We start from the raw sequence: 17,339 nt of genomic DNA, 5'->3' as shown, positions 1-17,339 counted from the left end.
TAAGTAATAGTAGGTATAGAGCTAATCAATATCAGGCCCAAATACTTCTTACTTTGACTATTGATGAAATAAACATGACATCAAACATAATAGCAGCACCCAGGGAGAAGAAGGTGAAGAAACTGTCGTAATACATAGATAAGTCTTAAGGAGGACTCAAACCTTGGACCTCAGAACCATCCCCATCACATAGCTGTGACCAGATGCAATTTAGACTTCCTGAATAACACCCTAAAAGAAGATCTTGTAAGATGCCCCAACAAACTAAGAGATAGGTGAAGAATATTACAGACAATATCAAAGTGAGAAATCATTAAGTTAAAACAGAAAATTCAACAAAATCAAAATAATAACAACCAGTTTGATACAAATATAAACCAATCTAAACAATTAAACCCATGTTTTTTTAATTCAGACTGTCTTTCACTGATTTGGACTCTCCTTCCTTCACTCTTTCTTAGACTGTTCATTGGCAAATGAGATAAACTAAGAGCTTTCACAGCCCCCAGTCTATTGCCATCTTTTTGCAGTATCTCATCTTCTTATCCAAGATTATTACATCCTACGGGTGTCTCAAGGGTCAATCTAGTCATGCAAGTTAATCAATGACTTAAACTCTGCCAATTCACATGTTTTTTCTAGCTGACTCAGGCAACCCATTCCATGCTCTAATAGCACTAGGGAAGAAGGAGTATAAATTTCTTCTAGCATATGGGATGAGGAATGTTCCTTTATCTTTGTGTCTTTCTAAGTATTTTTTTAAGTTTTGTTTTTGTATTTGAAGTTTATAGTTTAATGTTTTTTGTATAATTGCTACTTTACTTTTGAAGTCTTCTGTCCTGAAGGATCTCTAAATTTAATAATTTTACTAGAGGTCTAACTATAATCAAATGTGAATATTTGTTAGTTCGGAATCTCACTGCTCTATCTTGTGTATTCTAGTTTCTTAATAATGTTTTTTTTTAGTTGAGGGTTCCCAAATAGAGGACTCATTATCTATTGTTCAGTTGCATCACTGCATCATCTCTACTGTTGGTTCTCTTTACTCCCCTTTGGTCTTATTCACATTTCTTTCTCGGCTCATCAAATACAGAGTACATCTTCCATGAACATTTCCAGCAGAATAAAACTTTTTGGTCTAATAACAAAGTCACTAAGTTTTGAGAATCCTCAAAAGCTGTCTATGACGATTCTGCCAAGTTGCAATTCTCTAGTTCTTAATAGAAAATCATTTTTCCACAATTGCTTATCCATGTGAAAGTGGAATCACTGGCCTACCAATTTTCCAAATATGTTTCAATTTTTTGTCAAGAGTTGTTTATAAATATAAAGTACCCAGTTTATCTTTTCTTTTGAAAAGGATGAAAGAGTCATTTTTGCAAACCTGGTTGTTGACATCAAAACCATGTATTTGGTGAAGTCAATAAAGAGCAATGGTTTTAGCACATCCACAGATATTCCATCTTTAGTTCTTCTTTTTTAGGGTCCCCATTTGTGTTGGATGAAAAACTAAAATGAATGGCTTTTTGGTCCATCCTAACAAGGCCTCATATCTTATAGATTGCTGATGTTGCTTCAAAAAAGAATATAATTATGTTCTATGCATTTCATGTGTCAATCTAGTCATGCATGTTAATTAGTGAATTAAACTCTGCTAAGTCACTGGTTTTCCTGGCTGATTCAGGCAGCCCATTCTATATTCAAATTAGGGAAGAAAGAGCACTTGTAGGAATTTGGCCTAATGTATCATCTTGTAAACTTAAACATCTTAACTAGTGATCATCTTTCAAAGTATTTAACTTTAAACAATACCAATAAAAGCCATAATTTATTTATTTTAAGTTTTATGGTCACTTGCAGAAAAAATGTCTTTCTTTTGAGTATGTCTATACAACCTGAAGTTATTTTGCTTTGCAAAAAAAAACATCCATAAATTAAATATAAAAAACTTTCACCTTGTAAGTCAAATGACTCTATCCTGCAAAGTTCTCATTCTTGGAAATACTGTATAGGCTTATTTGTCCACATATAAAGGCAATCATGACTGAAATAGATGAAGGTGAACTTGCCAACATCCTATGGAATAATAACTAGATTAAGATACTTTTCGCATAATTTCATTAAGTTGGCTAAAGTAAACTTGACTTACACTAATGTTGTTATTATAATAACCTGTGTTCAAATCCTTCATATCATCATGATTAAAATATTATGCCTTGGCCAAGAATCCTTAGCCCTTCATGCAATAGGAAGGAAATTGGTGGCCTACTTCTGTTTCTAACCAGGTGCAAGTAAGTTGATTTGTTTAATAGCTAAAAGTGTCATGAAATGCTTCACTGAATTGGTTGAATCTAGTGGATTTTTTTCCTAAATAGACCTACTCAATAATGAATAATCTACAGAAGATAATAAACAAAGTGAAATTGAAACACTTTAATTAACTAATTAAACAAGTAAAGTTATATCTTTGAATCACCAAGTTTTCAGTTCCAATGAAGAAATTTTTAAAGCCTAACTAATAATATGAGAGGCACATTGGGGAGTGGTAAAGCACTTGGCTTATGAGCACAGGTCCCAAGTTCGAATCCTAGAAGACTGAAATTTTTACTTTCAGGATCTTTAAGGCCCCTCTTAGTCAACCCAGATCTAATGGGTACCTGACATTAGTTGGGGAAAAGTAATGACGGCTATTGTGCTGGTCACATGACTTTAGCTAACCATAGGCCACAGAAACAGATGACCTTTACATCATTTGCACTATAGACATGATGGTCAGAAAGGGGAACTTACTTTTTTAATAATATGAGCTAAAATAAACCTTTGCTCTAATATTGTAATTCTTCTTATAATTATTATAATTTCCTAGAGCCTTAAGTTTCAAGAGATTCTAGACAAGTATGAGGATGTCCTCAACTTTTCTCTGACATTTTTAGATGTACTAGAAAATAGAGGAACACCATTGCATGAATTTATATTTCATTTTTGGCATTGTAATAATTTATATGTAAGGCACTATTTTTTATAACAAATTTCCTTCAGGATACTAAAAAAAATATTATTATAAAAAATGAGCTCATAATCATACCATGGCAGCTGCCAGCATCCAAATTTGAAAAAGGGGCAAAAAATTCAAAAGTAGTGTCCCTTCATAGTGTGCACTAAGAAATGTTTGTATGATGTAGAAGGTTTGCAGCAGTAGTATACTCTGAGGGAAAAAAAGAAAGCTGCCCTGTCTGCTAGCCCTGAATCAGAGGCATACACATATACGAATCGTGGCAAAGTCTGCTGTTCTAGAATTGGCTTGATTAGCCACACCAGATTCTGCCCTGTCTCAAGATTAAGCCAAAACCAGTGACTCATTTGGGCGCATCCATTGCTTTTTGAGACAAAAGGAGCCATATATATATATACTCTGACATGTAACAAGAATCTTCATTGCAATGTTTATGTGTGCAAGGTCAGATGTCACCCCATCCCTCCAATTTTTGGTTAATATCACAGTAGTGAATATTGTTCTTTTAGTCAAGTTTTAGTAAAGTAAAAATTATGACCTATAGTTTTGAAAGGGCTGTTGTGGACTGTGCAATTCGGGCCAGAATTTCAGATTTTGTTCCCTCATCTGAGACAATAGGTTTGCTAACAGGGCTTTATTGGGGCATCAGTATTTGAGGTGAAAAGTTGACTAAAGTCAGTAGTTTCATATACTTTAGACATATTGTCTCAGATGAGGGAACAAAACCTGAAATTCTGGCCTGAATTGCACAGTCCACAACAGCCCTTTCAAAACTTAAAATAATATGGACAGACAAGGCATAGCCCTCAGCACCAAAATCAGAATGATGTGTTCCCTGGTCATGGCCACATTTTTATATGCTTGTGAGTCTTGCATGCTGACTGCAGGCCTAGAGAAGAGGATCCTAGCAATGGAATTGAGATGCTACAGAAGGATCCCAGGTATCACATTCAAAGATCGCATCACAAACCAAGAGATTAGAGACAAGGTTACTGCAGCAATTGGACCCGATGATGACCTGCTAACTAGGCTCTCCATCATTTCTTGTATAATTTTTGGTAGGGCCCAGTAGTGCAGTGTCATCTGTGAAGTCCAAGTCCATCATTCAATTCCATGAAATACTGAAGGCAGTCTGGATCATTGCTCTCCTCATTATGTACTGGATGGCAAGAAGAAAGAGGAAGGAATACAATATTCACCCATCTCAATGTTAAAGAAGGCATTGGATGAATTTTTAGGGATGACATATTCTCTATTTCCATAGCCATTTTCAATGGATACTATCAAATGCTTGTTTGAAATCTACAAAACTGATCATTAGCCATTGTTGGCATTCAAGACTTTGTTCTATAATGTTTCGTAGAATGAAAATCTTTTCAGCACATGATCTGCCTCTTTGGAAGCCTGCTTGCTCTTTTCTGAACTCATCCACAGCCTGTTGAAGTCATCTCTGTTCAGCACTATTCAGTTGAGATGACTACAATATATGAAAGAATGTTGAATGGCTTTTATAATTAGCCTTAACCCTAAAACCTCTGTATTTATTACAAGTCACAAAATTAGTGTTTAGGTTAACCCATTTAACTCTAGAAACAGGTCTATTTATTGGCTGTCAACACAATAAGTCCTGAGACATTTATTGAATTTCTTTTTCCCAATATATTCTTGATCCCTTAACATTTACTTTACTGAAAGTGTTTTGAAGGATATGAAGAATTAAAAAAAAAGTTTTCTGATCAAAAAATGCATGGAAAAAAAGACTAGAAGGACAATATCAGTTTCAATTTGAACAGAGTGAAGCATTAAATTCAGATCTACAACAGCTTGAGGTTAGGGCTTGGAGACAAAAGGCCCAGGAGAGATCGGAATGAAGGGTTGTCATTAAGCAAGCCAGAACCCTCCATGGGCTGTAGTGCCACTGAGATTGATGGATGGAAGCATTTCATTTCTATCAGAAGGAGGGAAAATAAACAAAATTACTAAGACATAAGCCCTCCTTCTTCATTGTGCCTAGATAGCATTTTTCTCCTTCCACATTGGAAACATGAGCACAAAAGAGACTTCACTAGAACTACATGCAAATGTATGCATTTTAAACAAGCACTGTAAAGAAGACTCATGCAACCATCTGCATGGGGATGTCTCTAAGCTGAACTGTCCAAGGATATTTTTCCACCTACTGGATACAGAATGTTTTTATGACAGTTCTGTATATTTCAACAGCCAAACAGGTGCTGGAATTTGTTTTAACAATTTAAAAAAAGTTAAAAACATTTACAGCCATCTAATTTTTAAATGGTGAAAATATAAACTATAACATTTTTTCAGTGTACACCAAGCAATTTATTGTTAATAATAGTAGATTTTTTATATATTTTGATTGAAAATGTTTTTTAAAATTGTTTTCTTTTGTCATGTATTCATTTTTCTTTTTTTAGGGCATGACATTTTTTTTTTGTTGCCCATTTTCACTGAGAAAGTCAATGAGTTCAAATATTTACCTTCAATGTGAATCAGTTGGTTGTCAGCAAAGTATCCATTGGTTTTTGTATAGATCACACCGTCGTGGAGTAGCCAGCAGTATACAACGCCAACATGGTGATGTCCATGTAGTTCCACATCTCAGAGAAGTAACCTTTCACACTGTTTGCACTCGGCCCAGAACATACCTGGACATACTAACATAGCTGATTACACTGATAAAAAGTACAACAAAAATATCATTGGGAATTTTAAAATAAATATGTGCCTAACCTCAACCCCTACAAAGCTGGATATGCAAATATAACTGATTATACCTATCCCAGGATATTCACACTGGTAATTACATTTAGCCTAGTATAATTGGATATACAAATATAAATGATTGGTACTTAGCTAAAAGCATAACTGTAAATACTTGGAAATACAATTATAAGAGATAAGATCTTACTTATAAGAATTTGATTTCACATATAAAAATAGCTACCTGGCCCTTTCAGATTGTTATCACTATTGACCCAAGTTTAAACCCTTCCTGAAGTCATTCACTGCAGAACTGCAAGACGTTTGTGTTAAACCATAATATTTATTTATGAAAGAACATATGAAGCTTAAAATTTCATAAAATCTAGAAAACTCAGCTAATACATAAAACATAATCATTCCATTCACAACTCCTTCAATGCCTTTAAATAAATGTACACTTTGAAATGAAGACATAACTGAGTTCTTATAAACAGCAGCTCCAAGAATGCAGTATAGAAACAAATATAATTTGTACATTTCATGAATGGTGTTTTTTAATTTTTTCAAATCTGAAAAAAAGGAGGTAAAAATGTTTTCTTAAAAGATACCTAATAAAATTGTAAAAAGTAAAAAAAAATATTCATCATCATCATCATCAAACTCCATTTGAGTGAGGGCTTGAGAGGCTCAAATCCTCTCTTGCAAAAACCCTGGACAGAAACCCTGCTGTCTTGCAAAGTGCATAAATGTCGCCATACAGGTCGAGAATTTTTGGTTTCCAAGACCTGTCAAGACGGAGATCAGCAAGTCTGTGGCAGTCAAACAGAATATGAGGCACAGTTTCCTCTTCTTCCCCGCAGCGGGGGCACCATGAATTGAAATTTGGCAATAGCCATGAGAAATATGAGCCAACAGGACAATGGCCTGTCCTGCACTGTGCTATAATAGCTTTCTCAGGCCTGGACAGTCTCCACCATGGGGAAGTGTGGTTAGGGCGCCTCATGTGCTCCCAGACTCCACAGGCTTTTTGGGACTTGTCCCAGCACACAAACCACTTTTCCATTTCTGTTTTTTGAATTATAGCCAGAGCATGATGAAAATTTACAGCCTGTTCAGTGGGTGGAATTTGCACTCCCTGGTGGGCCAAGGAGTCTGCAATAGTGGAAAAAAGTGCGGAAGCTGGCATCCACAAAGTGGGGAGCCCAAGCAGACATGCTCCAATCACTGTATTTAGGAGGAGTCCGTTCACAAACTACAGCCTACCTGTGCAAATTTATGGCTCTAGGACTGCTCTTGAACAACTTGATAAAATACAGTCCCAAGCACTAAGATTTGTCTGTGGAACCTTTAGGACAAGTCCAGTAAATGCAGCTGAAATAATGGCTAATGTAGGTCCACTAAACCTTAGGAGGACAAGGTGAGTACTGACCTGCTTTGAGCGGTATAAAAGGCTGGATGAATACCTCCCAGCTAGAAAACTAGTGGATGGTTGGAGATACAGAAGACGTATTCAGATGCTGGCCTCTCCACCAACCGACAAAACATTCAACGTTTTCATCCCCTTCCTCCTTGGTGTCGCCCATCGACCCCAGACATACAGTTGAAACTAGTAGACTGTAATATACGTTTGAAACTAGTAGACCCAAATGCCACTAAGCTAAGTCGTTCATCTAAAGACCTTCAAATTCTAGCACTGGAGACCATTAATACCTTCAAGCCCAGTGCTATTTTTGCATTCACTGATGGGTCGGCATCGATAGATTCTGAAAGAGCAGGCTATGGAGCCTACATCGACTTTCTTGGCTCTCACTCAGTCAAAATCTTTGGTCCATGTGGTTGTGTTTGCAGTTTCAATGTGGAGACCATGGCAGTCTGAGAAGCATTAAAAGTCATTGACTCTCAACTCGGCGAGGGACAATTGAGGGCAACACAGATTGTTGGGGTCACTGACTCAAAATCTGTACTACAGGCTTTGCAAAGCCCCGAACCATGGCCTCCCAATATTGACACTGTCATCATGGCTTCACACAACATAAAACAACGCTATGGCACCCCAGTAATTATGCAGTGGGTACAGAGTCACATAGTTGTAAAAAAAAAATAAAAAAATATTAAGAAATTATATTTAGAAACTGAGTTGTCCTTAAAACATAATAAGAATTATTTCCTATGAGAAAAAAAAAGCCTATCATGAAAATTACAAAAAATGTAGCATTTTTTAAATTTTCAGAATAATACATTTTCAAAATATATTTTCTTTTAAATTATGATTACTAGAACCTAATTTAAGGCCTACAATAATTATTTTTAGTATTATTTGAGCAAAGATCAACACTAATCATGTATATATGAATTGTCCTAATTTAATACCTTTCTTCTTGGAACATATGTTTAAGACTAAGATACCTGCTTTCATACATCACAAAGCTCTGCATACAGTACAGTATCTTATAAGTTTGTTCTCTACATTTAATTTTTTTTTTACTTCTGTTTGTAATAAATAAAAATAATGAAGTAAATTGTCTTTAAACCCAAAGATTAAGAAAATATTCCATAGTAATAGTGATTTTAAAATGTTTTATCCGAACTCATGCAGATAAAGCTGCATTGGGGGTGGCTGTACTACTTAAACAGTGTTAACATTTTAAGCTTTAATACAATGAATAACAAAAAAAAATAACTACACACATACTGCAGGTCAAGATACAGACACAAATATAAACAAACACTAGGGGCAACAATTGTAAAATGTTTGTAAAATGTTTTACATGTTTCGGATGTTCCTTCAGAGTTGAAGATAGTTTACTTCCTAGTCCAAACCTCCCGCAGGATGACGGGGGATGGGTGCGGGCAGGGTTTGAACCCTCGACCGTCGATAAATCCGAACGACAGTCCAGTGCGCAAACCGCACGACCAGGCAGCCATCCAATTGATATTTATAACAAACATATTTATGAAAGTAGAGTGAGTACAGAGGAATGAGTGAGAAATGTAAAAATTTTGCTGTTAAACAAACCAAGAGGTGATGGGAGCTTTACATGGATGCACCAATATTAGAAACTTGTCTTGGATAAAAATGGCTATTAGATATAAACAGAAAAAAGTAATTAGTACTTACTTCTTTTTTTTTTTTTTGTACTATTAAGTAAAGTTAATTTTATTGTAGGTTTTGTTTTGGTCAAAAAAAATGTTTATAAACTATTTCATATGAATTGGTTGACTGGTTAAATTAGGAAACAAATGGTTACTGGTAAAAATACTTATTTATATATTTATTTAATTGAAAATTTAATGAGTAACCTTTTATATATATGTGACACATGCTCAGGGGTGGACTGGGTATCAAAACCAGCCCGGGCATTTCTAAATCATCCGGCCCATAAATTGTATATTATATGATGGGCATCCAGTTCTAGGTCTACCTGTCTTCAAAATCATTGTTAAATTGATAATGTATCGATAGATGTACACATGCTTAAAATGAACACTATGTCCTTATAAGGAATAAAGGCTTTATGTTGCTTTTTAATGGTAAAGTGTATCTAGACTCTAGGCCCTAAAAGGAAGAAGCTCTATCAATGTAGGCTATTACATTATTATTTCGGAAAATGTGTTTAGATTAAATTACTAGGCCTTAGTAGAGTCTGTAAAAGATTTTTAAGGAAATACTTCGCTCAGAGGACCCGTCCCCTGAAAAGGGAATACTATGAAAAATGTAACAATTTAATATTCAAATATTGGCATCCATGTGGCCTTTATAGCCTTTATCTTATAAAATACAGACAAGACATGTGTGGTGATGATTTCAAAAAAGAAGATACTTACTGTAGTCCTATCAGATTATCAGCCCATTTGGATACCGGCCCACTGGGCATTTGCCCGAATGCCCGTATAGCCAGTCCGCCCCTGCACATGCTACAAATGCTTATTCACATTAGATGATTTAATTTAATGATTGTACTTTTTTTTTATTTCATAGTTTATTTATTTCACATCTCATAATCATTGTCAATGCCAAGATTGAAGATCATTTAGATGATTTAGCCAGCATGTCACATGTGGTATGCTGGTGCTTCTTGGTTTCAGCATCAAGGCTTTCCTATTAAGCTTGTAATATATAATCTAGATCTAGACTCTAGTAATAGTAATATCATCTAGAACTATTCTATCTAGATCTAGAATATATTCTAGATCTATATCTGTAGATCTAAGTTCTAAATCTTGGAAATCGGTCTTCATTTTCAGAAGAAAAAAAAAGATCTTTAGTCTTAAATGTTTAGAAATATTACAATCCCATTTCGCGGATTTTAAATAGTTAAATAGATCTAGAAGAGGCTAGATCTATTAATCACAGAACTTCGGAAATTTTTCACTCAAATCTAATCTATGATATAATCAAAAGTTTATTGCCTTTTAGTTTCCATGGAGATAACAAAAAATGTCATGTTTCGACAATCTAGATTATGTAGGTCTGTGATCTTACCCTTTACCTTTTTTGACTTCAGATTTTCTCATTATAAGGAGATGTGAGTTCAGAACTAAGACCTATATATATTTATTGTATCATATGTCTGTGGTTCAGAAGCTCGAAATGCAGAAAATAAATTTAAAAAATTAAAAAAAAAATCTAGCTGGTGCCCCCCCCCCACCTCTTCTCGTACCCTACTGGGTGGATACTTTAGAGATTGTTTAGGCTAAATCTGTTTTTTTTTTTGTTTTTAAGTAGGCCCTATATTTTTTTCAATCATTGCTAAATATATGTATTATCAAAATACAAAATACGCGTAGGACGTAATCATCTTCTTTTTTTAAGTAACGTCTGTATTATAAAAGATAAGAAGATTATAAATGTCTTGTAAAATTATTAAAATCACTTGCGTCCCCATTCTACTGCAGATTGTCCCTAGCTTTATTCACGCCTGTAATGAAAATTACATCTCTCTTCTTTAATTCAGAAAATCTTTTTAATAAGAATAACTAACACACTATTCAAAGATTAAAGTCAATTCAGCTAATCACAAATCAAGTCTCTTGGGTTTGTTAACTATTCTGCCTGAAAGTGTTACGTAAGTTTTTTTAATGTCAGAAATGCATATTTTCAGATGATAAACCGTAGGCCTACTCGCGTATTTTCGTGTCCATTTGCGTACAAAATACGCAAGATGCGTACTTATAGGGAACTCTTCTTTTAGGTCAGTGACACGCCGGGTACGATATTCTCTGCCTCACCGTGGCAGTAGGACGTGGAAACAATCGCTAGTGGACGTAATTACACTAAATGAGTATCAACACAAGACTTTTGTGGAAGGGTCTAATCTCTAAGGGAATATCGATAATAACCCAGGCGCCGTTCCACAAGAAACAGTAGTTACACCAAAGGCGAGTCCTGCACGGTTAGCTTGATAAAACATAGAAAAATGGTGGGGATTCCCGGTGTGCTCGTCCTTCGGCCATGTATTCTAGTTCATGCACCGGAGTGCCCGACACATTTGAAATAGCAGTGTTTTATATAGACATTGACTTGGACCTCATCCAGACATAGCAGTTTGTCCGATCAGACTTGCAAGCCAAGAGTTGGTAGAAAAAAAAGATGCTGCGTTTGACTTGATACATTGTTAGCTGCAATTTGCGTTAAGTGGGTGCATGAGTGTGTGTTTACTCGAGCTACTTATCAGCACCAACATTTGTGGAGCTTGTCTTGATGCGTAGCTTAACACTAACTGGAATGTGTTGCTGAGAGGCCAAAACCGATTGGCTAGGGCTTGGCTAGCTAACATGGGGGGCTCGAGTACGAATCCCGACTTAAGCGGAGTTGTGTTTACTGATAAACACGGGAAAGAGAATGGACCATAGTGCACACTGAGCATGCTGTAAGCAATTACATCAAGTTAGTGCACACTGAGCATGCTGTAAGCAATGAAATCAAGTTAGTGCACACTGAGCATGCTGTAAGCAATTACATCAAGTTAGTGCACACTGAGCATGTTGTAAGCAATTACATCAAGTTAGTGCACACTGAGCATGCTGTAAGCAATGAAATCAAGTTAGTGCACACTGAGCATGCTGTAAGCAATTACATCAAGTTGGTGCACACTGAGCATGCTGTAAGCAATGAAATCAAGTTAGTGCACACTGAGCATGCTGTAAGCAATTACATCAAGTTAGTGCACACTGAGCATGCTGTAAGCAATTACATCAAGTTAGTGCACACTGAGCATGCTGTAAGCAATTACATCAAGTTAGTGCACACTGAGCATGCTGTAAGCAATGAAATCAAGTTAGTGCACACTGAGCATGCTGTAAGCAATTACATCAAGTTAGTGCACACTGAGCATGCTGTAAGCAATTACATCAAGTTAGTGCACACTGAGCATGCTGTAAGCAATTACATCAAGTTAGTGCACACTGAGCATGCTGTAAGCAATGAAATCAAGTTAGTGCACACTGAGCATGCTGTAAGCAATGAAATCAAGTTAGTGCACACTGAGCATGCTGTAAGCAATTACATCAAGTAAGTGCACACTGAGCATGCTGTAAGCAATTACATCAAGTTAGTGCACACTGAGCATGCTGTAAGCAATTACATCAAGTTAGTGCACACTGAGCATGCTGTAAGCAATTACATCAAGTTAGTGCACACTGAGCATGCTGTAAGCAATTACATCAAGTTAGTGCACACTGAGAATGCTGTAAGCAATGAAATCAAGTTAGTGCACACTGAGCATGCTGTAAGCAATTACATCAAGTTAGTGCACACTGAGCATGCTGTAAGCAATTACATCAAGTTAGTGCACACTGAACATGCTGTAAGCAATTACATCAAGTTGGTGCACACTGAGCTTGCTGTAAGCAATGAAATCAAGTTAGTGCACACTGAGCATGCTGTAAGCAATGAAATCAAGTTAGTGCACACTGAGCATGCTGTAAGCAATTACATCAAGTTAGTGCACACTGAGCATGCTGTAAGCAATTACATCAAGTTAGTGCACACTGAGCATGCTGTAAGCAATTACATCAAGTTAGTGCACACTGAGCATGCTGTAAGCAATGAAATCAAGTTAGTGCACACTGAGCATGCTGTAAGCAATTACATCAAGTTAGTGCACACTGAGCATGCTGTAAGCAATGAAATCAAGTTAGTGCACACTGAGCATGCTGTAAGCAATTACATCAAGTTAGTGCACACTGAGCATGCTGTAAGCAATTACATCAAGTTAATGCACACTGAGCATGCTGTAAGCAATTACATCAAGTTAGTGCACACTGAGCATGCTGTAAGCAATTACATCAAGTTGGTGCACACTGAGCTTGCTGTAAGCAATGAAATCAAGTTAGTGCACACTGAGCATGATGTAAGCAATGAAATCAAATTAGTGCACACTGAGCATGCTGTAAGCAATTACATCAAGTTAGTGCACACTGAGCATGCTGTAAGCAATTACATCAAGTTAGTGCACACTGAGCATGCTGTAAGCAATTACATCAAGTTAGTGCACACTGAGCATGCTGTAAGCAATTACATCAAGTTAGTGCACACTGAGCATGCTGTAAGCAATTACATCAAGTTAGTGCACACTGAGCATGCTGTAAGCAATTACATCAAGTTAGTGCACACTGAGCATGCTGTAAGCAATTACATCAAGTTGGTGCACACTGAGCTTGCTGTAAGCAATGAAATCAAGTTAGTGCACACTGAGCATGATGTAAGCAATGAAATCAAATTAGTGCACACTGAGCATGCTGTAAGCAATTACATCAAGTTAGTGCACACTGAGCATGCTGTAAGCAATTACATCAAGTTAGTGCACACTGAGCATGCTGTAAGCAATTACATCAAGTTAGTGCACACTGAGCATGCTGTAAGCAATTACATCAAGTTAGTGCACACTGAGCATGCTGTAAGCAATTACATCAAGTTAGTGCACACTGAGCATGCTGTAAGCAATTACATCAAGTTAGTGCACACTGAGCATGCTGTAAGCAATTACATCAAGTTGGTGCACACTGAGCTTGCTGTAAGCAATGAAATCAAGTTAGTGCACACTGAGCATGATGTAAGCAATGAAATCAAATTAGTGCACACTGAGCATGCTGTAAGCAATTACATCAAGTTAGTGCACACTGAGCATGCTGTAAGCAATTACATCAAGTTAGTGCACACTGAGCATGCTGTAAGCAATTACATCAAGTTAGTGCACACTGAGCATGCTGTAAGCAATTACATCAAGTTAGTGCACACTGAGCATGCTGTAAGCAATGAAATCAAGTTAGTGCACACTGAGCATGCTGTAAGCAATTACATCAAGTTAGTGCACACTGAGAATGCTGTAAGCAATTACATCAAGTTAGTGCACACTGAGCATGCTGTAAGCAATTACATCAAGTTAGTGCACACTGAGCATGCTGTAAGCAATTACATCAAGTTAGTGCACACTGAGCATGCTGTAAGCAATTACATCAAGTTAGTGCACACTGAGCATGCTGTAAGCAATTACATCAAGTTAGTGCACACTGAGCATGCTGTAAGCAATTACATCAAGTTAGTGCACACTGAGCATGCTGTAAGCAATTACATCAAGTTGGTGCACACTGAGCTTGCTGTAAGCAATGAAATCAAGTTAGTGCACACTGAGCATGATGTAAGCAATGAAATCAAATTAGTGCACACTGAGCATGCTGTAAGCAATTACATCAAGTTAGTGCACACTGAGCATGCTGTAAGCAATTACATCAAGTTAGTGCACACTGAGCATGCTGTAAGCAATTACATCAAGTTAGTGCACACTGAGCATGCTGTAAGCAATTACATCAAGTTAGTGCACACTGAGCATGCTGTAAGCAATTACATCAAGTTAGTGCACACTGAGCATGCTGTAAGCAATTACATCAAGTTAGTGCACACTGAGCATGCTGTAAGCAATTACATCAAGTTAGTGCACACTGAGCATGCTGTAAGCAATGAAATCAAGTTAGTGCACACTGAGCATGCTGTAAGCAATTACATCAAGTTAGTGCACACTGAGCATGCTGTAAGCAATTACATCAAGTTAGTGCACACTGAGCATGCTGTAAGCAATTACATCAAGTTAGTGCACACTGAGCATGCTGTAAGCAATTACATCAAGTTAGTGCACACTGAGCATGCTGTAAGCAATTACATCAAGTTAGTGCACACTGAGCATGCTGTAAGCAATTACATCAAGTTAGTGCACACTGAGCATGCTGTAAGCAATGAAATCAAGTTAGTGCACACTGAGCATGCTGTAAGCAATTACATCAAGTTAGTGCACACTGAGCATGCTGTAAGCAATTACATCAAGTTAGTGCACACTGAGCATGCTGTAAGCAATGAAATCAAGTTAGTGCACACTGAGCATGCTGTAAGCAATTACATCAAGTTAGTGCACACTGAGCATGCTGTAAGCAATTACATCAAGTTGGTGCACACTGAGCATGCTGTAAGCAATGAAATCAAGTTAGTGCACACTGAGCATGCTGTAAGCAATTACATCAAGTTAGTGCACACTGAGCATGCTGTAAGCAATTACATCAAGTTAGTGCACACTGAGCATGCTGTAAGCAATTACATCAAGTTAGTGGTTCAGAATTATATGTAATACTGATACTTTTATTTTAAATCTTCTTCTCTGAAGCGTCTTCAATTTTAGTGACTTTGCTAATGGAATTAGGCCTACTCTAGATCATAGACTATATATAGTCTATGCTCTAAATCTCACGGCTCTATTTTGATTCCGTTCACGTTCCTTTGTTTCTTTTCGCGACGATTGCACACGACACTAGTTGACCTATACACATAGTAACATCTAGTTATATTATGAATATTCACATAGTAACATCTAGTTATAAACATGTCGTGTATCCTCCCTAAACACCCACCTCTTATTTATTGCACAAATGCTCTTTCTTCCCTAGCGCTATTAGAGCATGGAACGGGTTGCCTGAGCCAGCCAGGAAAACCAGTGACTTGGCAGAATTTAGCCAATTTAGGTCATTGGTTAATATGCATTATTAAATGCATGACGAGTAGGACGTAATCATCTTCTTTTTTTTGAAGAAACGTCTGTATCATATAAGATAAGATAAACACAGACGTTTTCACTGGGGGCGTGGTGGCCGAGTGATAACGCGCTTGGCTTCCGAATGCATTGGGGTCTCGAGTTCGAATCCCAGTGACCATTTTAAGACGCCCCCGAGTCTATTTCACTCTAATAGGTACCTAGCATTCGTTGGAAAAGTATGGGCGGCTGACAGATCTATGCATCTATCATTTATTATGTTACTAAATTAAAGTACTATCAGTATCATCATCAGATTATCATGTATCATATTGTCGGGTAATCTATTTTCTTCTTTTTTAAAAAAAAAGTGCCTTACCTTTGCGTATTAAATAATCCAAACTGTTCCAATAATCCGTGTAGGCCTATAACAATGGTAACTCAATGGTTATATCAACAAAAATCCAATATTTTTGAAGTATCCAAAATACGAAGCACGCTAATTTATAGGCCTACAAACACAAAAGTAATTGATTGAATCAGAAAAATGAGCTGCTCTATATTAAGTATCTAAAAGTATCTAGATTTAGATCTAGATCTTTCACTAAAAGTAGATCTAGACTAGACATAGATCTAGATCTAGGTCAAACTTTTTTCCCCGTGTCTCCAACAAATCACGTGCATTTTAAGTTATAATTAGATTCTAGATCTAGATATGGCTCCTCATGTGTCGGAAGACAATCACAATGAGTCGGGAAGACAGGTGAGTCACTGATTTCGTTTTGAGATGGGGCAGAATTTGGTGTGACTGATCAAGCCTTATATTCTGGAGTGACAGAGTTTGACACAGTTCGTGAGTTCGTGCATGTTTGTTGTTTTGTAAAATGTTTTACATGTTTCGGATGTTCCTTCAGAGTTGAAGATAGTTTACTTCCTAGTCCAAACCTCCCGCAGGACGACGGGGGATGGCAGCGGGCAGGGTTTGAACCCTCGACCGTCGATAAATCCGAACGACAGTCCAGCGCGCTAACCGCACGACCAGGCAACCATCCTGTATAGATATATTAAATATATATATGCATCTGTCCTAGGGCTAGGGTAGCTTTCTTCTTCTTTCTCTCGACTGATGCAGCTTCGTTTCTTTTGCACTCGGCGAAGTTCGAAATAACACAATAATAAACCAGGTCATTACCATGTTTTGGCATCTCAACTCTCGCTTGATCTCTAGAATCTAGATATAGATCTATATGTACAATATAGACTTAAAATAGATCTAGATCTATAACCATAGCCATAGCAGATAATGTTGTTACTCGTTAAATTTGATAGTAGACCTACAATCATAGATCTATTATCAATCATCATGACACATGCTGCCATGCATGATGTAAATGTAGATATTTATCCTTGCATGGTGTGTGATGGGGCTAATAAATTACCGTGGTTGGTGGTGAAAAATGCTCTAGATGTCTACAGACATAATTTGATTAATTTTGATGTGCAATTAAAAATGCAGAAATGCAGTTGAGATTCTTACCAAAAGATAAGATACATAGACTATAGTGTGTACCAATAGTGGTAAA

General features: G+C 36.9%; 1 long non-coding RNA gene across 1 annotated transcript; it reads right to left on the bottom strand.

The window, feature by feature from the left end:
- Nucleotides 1-1,955: 1,955 nt before the first annotated feature.
- On the bottom strand, nt 1,956-17,281 carry LOC129921640 (uncharacterized). Its single transcript, XR_008773595.1, has 3 exons — nt 16,136-17,281; nt 5,515-6,309; nt 1,956-2,076 (listed from the first exon to the last, which is right to left on the bottom strand). It is a non-coding gene; the product is annotated as an uncharacterized LOC129921640 (long non-coding RNA).
- Between the last annotated feature and the right edge of the window lie 58 nt (nt 17,282-17,339).

This window comes from Biomphalaria glabrata, chromosome 11, assembly GCF_947242115.1.
Source record: "Biomphalaria glabrata chromosome 11, xgBioGlab47.1, whole genome shotgun sequence".
In the NCBI taxonomy this organism is placed as follows: Eukaryota; Metazoa; Mollusca; class Gastropoda; family Planorbidae; genus Biomphalaria; species Biomphalaria glabrata.
The sequence above is the reverse complement of the archived record's forward strand: the minus strand, read 5'-3'. Positions and strand labels throughout refer to the sequence as shown.